This window comes from Panthera uncia, chromosome B4 (genome assembly GCF_023721935.1).
Source record: "Panthera uncia isolate 11264 chromosome B4, Puncia_PCG_1.0, whole genome shotgun sequence".
Lineage (NCBI taxonomy): Eukaryota > Metazoa > Chordata > Mammalia > Carnivora > Felidae > Panthera > Panthera uncia.
The window spans coordinates 78,768,251-78,773,388 of NC_064809.1; the positions used below are offsets into that span (position 1 = coordinate 78,768,251).

Genomic DNA, 5,138 nt, shown 5'->3' on the forward strand with positions numbered 1-5,138 from the left:
TTTGACATAGTCTTTAATTTTCCTTTGTTTAGCTTCATAAATTGTTTGGCATTTCTAGAATTAAACACAGTAACTTTTGCATCCTTGCATCTATCATTAGCAAATTGCTCAAGAAAAGTAAAGAAAGGAATATTCAGGTAAAAGATGAGATAAATTTATGTTTATTTCAGTCAAATAATTAGTCATTTATGAGTATATCTGTGTGCCTTCGTGCATAAAAATTATTCTATGATTGGTAAGATATACTTGTTACAAATTATTTTTAAAAGTTGGTAAGCCCCTCTTGGGAAGCAAAAATAATTATAAAAACGGGGGGGGGGGCGCCTGGGTGGCTCAGTTGGTTAAGCGTCCGATTTCAGCTCAGGTCACGATCTCGCGGTCCGTGAGTTCGAGCCCCGAGTCGGGCTCTGGGCTGATGGCTCAGAGCCTGGAGCCTGCTTCCGATTCTGTGTCTCCCTCTCTCTCTGCCCCTCCCCCGTTCATGCTCTGTGTCTCTCTGTCTCAAAAATGAATAAAAAAAAAATTAAAAAAAAATTAAAAAAACAAAACAAAACAGGGAGGGGGACAGAACATGAGACTCATAAATATAGAGAACAGAGGGTTGCTGGAAGGGTTGTGGGAGGGGGGATAGGCTAAATGGGTAAGGGGCTTATAGAATCTACCCTTGAAATCATTGTTGCACTAACTTGGATGTAAATTCGAAAAAATAAATAAATTATAGAAAGTAAAAAAAAAAAAAATACAGAGCTCAGGGGTATACCTCAGACTAATTAAATCAAGACTTCTGTTGTTGAGTCCTGGGCATCAGAAAATTTTAAAGCTGCAGATGATTCTAATGCCCAGACTTGGCTGAAACCTGTTAGCCTAGATGCAGGGGTGGGAATGGCAGCATGCAAGTTCATTCATTCATTCTTCTTCCCTGAGATGGGCTCCTGCCAGTCACTGGACCAAGTGCAGGTGATAGAAGGAGCTGTGCTCTCTGCCTTCCCTGGCTTCCAGAAGCCCACGATCTGCTCCCAGAGCCTTGAGGCCCGGCCTCTGAGAACAAGGCTGTGAGGGCAGGGGCTGGGGATGGCATCTAGGACAGGGATGCCCAGGTTTTAGGTACTCACAGTTGTGAAAACATAAAAAGTATGGGAACTGATGATATTGGTTGGCCAGCTTTAAAAAAAAAAAATAAATAAATAAATAGGAAAAAAAAGTTGGTATGCACCTCAAAAAGATCATATCCCTTTTCCTGGAGGGCAATTCATAACATACTGGTTATTTCATAATAAAAAGGTAGGCAAAGAAGAAAATGCAAGGCACTTGTACCTTGGGAAGAAAGACCTTTCTGGTACTTGTGTATTCCTGTACTTTGGTTGGCATACCATAGGGGGTCCACAGTGTTCAGTGACTTAATGAACGATTGGATGGATCCACATTACTCTTGAAAAAAATAACAATCTCAAAACAATGATTTCCTGCCACTGCATACTGGCTGGTACAGTTTCAGGCAATATAATAGAATTTGGTTAATAATAATGGGAATTATAAATAAAACAAAAAAAATTCTGCTAAAATACTGCCAGATATCCAGTTGTATGATTGAGTTTGGTAGCTTTGACAAGGACTTCTTACTTTCTCTAAAATCTAAAATCTTTCTTCTCTGCCTTTACTCACTTACAAATGATGTCTGATGCCTGAAATTCCACTGTTAAATCTTTTTTTAAAACATTTTTTTAAAGTTTATTTTATTTATTTTGAGAAAGAGCGAGAGAGGGAGAACCATGGGGCCTGAGCTCACAAACTGAGAAATCATGAGCTAAGCCGATATCAAGAGTTGGATGCTTACCCAACTGAGCCACCAAGGTGCCCCTCACTGTGAAATCCTTATTCTTTTAAACCTAGTTTTACAACGATGTTTAAGTGCAAATGTCCTTATACAGGTCAACATGGGCACTTCATGCTTTTCTCAAAAATAAATTTAATTAAGATTATTTCAGTGGATTTCGGTTTGCCCTTGGAGCAATAGGGTAAGGAAGAGGCCTCAGGATATGATTATGGAGCTTTTGCCAGTTTTTTTCCTCATGTACACTAAGTTGCTAACATTTTGAGAAGGTTGGTATCTGGTGGAGAGGAGAAAGATGGGCTGAGAGCGGTAGGAGCTGAGGGGCAAGGGCAGAGGATTGAAGACAGACAGTCACATGCCTGATGGAGACTGAGAGCAGAACATGGTGACAATGTCCACATGTGCCAAATCAAAAAATGAATACTTTTTAGATCATTTGGCACTTTTGATAAGCCACATGAACTGTCCCCTCAGTTGGGTGGTTTAAATCACAATTGATTTTAAAGTCTGAATAAAATAAATAGCTGTGTCACTTTATTGGAGAAAACAGAGACTTTCCGAAGTTATAGGACAGACAAATCAGACTATTTCTAACTGTGTGACAGGTTCAAAATAATTGTCTTAGAAATTTTAATATGTTCATGGATCTCATTCTAAATGGAGACATCATAAAATTACTTCTCCAAAGTTTTAGTCAATACATTGTTTTGAAATTTCTTTTCTTTTCTTTTCTTTTTTTTTCATTTGCGCAGATGTTTAAAATTAAATTGGCTTCTTGACAGATTTGTACAGAGGTATGTAGAATCCATGGATCTTTCCTCCTGGTGGCATGTCTGAGCTTTGTCCACTTCAAGAAGGTGATGATGCATTCTATTTTCCAAGGTTTTTATTTTGGATACCAAACTAAATATCTTGGGGGTAACCTCTTTTTAACTCTCACAAACTATTTAAATATTAATCTCTGTTTGGGTCTAATGTCTATTCATGAAGTTTTAATTAATTAATTAATTAAGTTATTCAATGTTTATTTTTGAGAGAGAGTGAGCAGGGAAGGGGCAGAGAGAGAGAGGCAGACAGAGTATCTGAAGCAGACCTGCACTGTCAGCGCAGAGCCTGATGTGGGGCTCGAACCCATGAACATTGAGATCGTGACCTGAGTCGAAGTCGGATGCTTAACCAACTGATCCATCTAGGTGCCTGTTTCATGGAGTTTTACTTCATTCTTTAGTTAGATCCTTCTATCATAAATTGGAAGCATTATCAAGAATAAAATGAATATGAAATTAAAGATGAGAACAAATACTTACACGTGTCTAAAACTTTCAGATATATTAAACTTACCACAAAAATAAAATGAAGAGCTAAACAGATACAAAGAAATAATGCCTTATGCGTAAATGTCACATGTGCTAAATGGGAAGAGCACTGGATTTGGAGAGTCATATTAGAAAACTATGAATTGGGACGCCTGGGTGGCTCAGTCGGTTGAGCATCCAACTTCGGCTTAGGTCATGATCTCACAGTTTGTGAGTACAAGCCCCGCATCGGGCTCTGTGCTGACAGCTCAGAGCCTGCAGCCTGCTTTGGATTCTGTGTCTCCCTTTCTCTCTGCTCTTCCCCTGCTCACACTCTGTCTCTCTCTCAAAAATAAATAAATATTAAAAAAAATTAAAACAAAAGAAAACTATGAGTTAGGTAACTTACATGTTGTGTGCTGATGGACAATCACAATATACCTTAGATTTACTTTCTATAAAAGGGCGGGGCAAATCATACCTAACACAAGTGGAGAACACAAATTTTAATGTCTTCCACAGGAGAAAAAGGATATTTTATGATACCAGTAAATAGATAGAAAGTTTAATGTTTAATCTTGTCTTGTACCTCTTATCAGGTTCTTGCCATGGTTCCTCTTATCAGGTTCTTGCCCCCTTATCTTGCCTGATAAGGGGGCAGGCAACCACTCAGATGTAACTGACTTCATTCTTGTAGGCTTCAGGGTCTGTCCAGAACTCCACATTCTCTTCTTCCTCCTATTCCTGCTGGTCTATGTCATGGTCCTTTTGGGTAACATTAGTATGATGGCAATCATTGTGACAGACTCCCAGCTGAATACACCAATGTTTCTTTTGAGGCAATCTCTCCTTCATTGACCTCTCCTACTCCACTGTTATTGCCCAAAAAGCCATGGTCAACTTCCTGTCTGAGAAAAGGACTATCTCTTTTGTAGGTTTTGTGGCTCAGCTGTTTCTTTATGCATTTTTCATGGTTACAGAAGCTTTTCTCCTGGCAGTCATGGAATATGACCGCTTCATCGCCATATGCAACCCTCTTCTTTACAGTGTGCACATGTCAAGACGCCTTTGCACTCAGCTGGTGGCTGGTTCCTATCTCTGTGGATGGCTCAGTTCCATCCTCCAAGTCAGCACAACATTCTCAGTGTCTTTCTGTGCTTCCCGAGTCATTGATCACTTCTACTGTGATTCTTACCAAATTGAGAAGATCTCCTGCTCTAATCTCTCTGTCAATAAGATGGTGTCTCTTAGTTTGGCTGCCTTCATTATTTTGCCTACCATAGTTGTTATTGTAGTATCTTACATGTACATTGGGACCACAGTCTTGAAAATCCCTTCCAGTGAAGGGAGAAGGAAAGCCTTCTCCACCTGCAGCTCCCATTTGGGAGTGGTAAGTTTGCTCTATGGGACTGTCTCATTTGTGTATCTCACACCTCCAAGCAATCCTGAACTGCGTAAAGTGGCTTCAGTATTTTATATATTGGTCACACTCATGTTAAATCCTCTGATCTACTCTTTAAGAAACAAGGATGTCAAGCAAGCTTTGGGAAAAATCCTATGGAAGAAAAAATCTTTATACTAATTCTACTTTCTTGTGATTTTCTCATTAATGCTCCCCCTTTCATTGTTTCATTCTGATTTGCTTTTAATATGGGGTTAAGCGTGAGTCACTTATGAGTCCTTTAAGTTGATTATCCCACAATGAATTATTTTCACTGAAGGAATAGTACATCCATTATTTACTTTTCCCTAAAAGCAGTGTTATATCTTCAGCATCAATGCAATTTGTAGCCATTCTACAAACAGAAATAAACTTCTCACTCTTTCTAGGTATAACTTTATGCTAGTGGGTAAAGGAGGATACAATTTAGTAAGATGAAAAATTACTTTGGTGGAATGTTGAGCAGTCTCAGACACTCATGGTAACTTCTCGTATCTATCAGTGACCAATGTCCAATGTGTCCAACATTGTATTCACTACCCATTACCATCAGATATAGTAATATATAAAA

At 38.9% G+C, this 5,138-nt stretch overlaps 1 pseudogene; it reads left to right on the top strand.

The window, feature by feature from the left end:
* Window positions 1-882: 882 nt before the first annotated feature.
* On the top strand, window positions 883-4,708 carry LOC125919848 (olfactory receptor 9K2-like; annotated as a pseudogene).
* The last annotated feature ends 430 nt before the right edge of the window (window positions 4,709-5,138 follow it).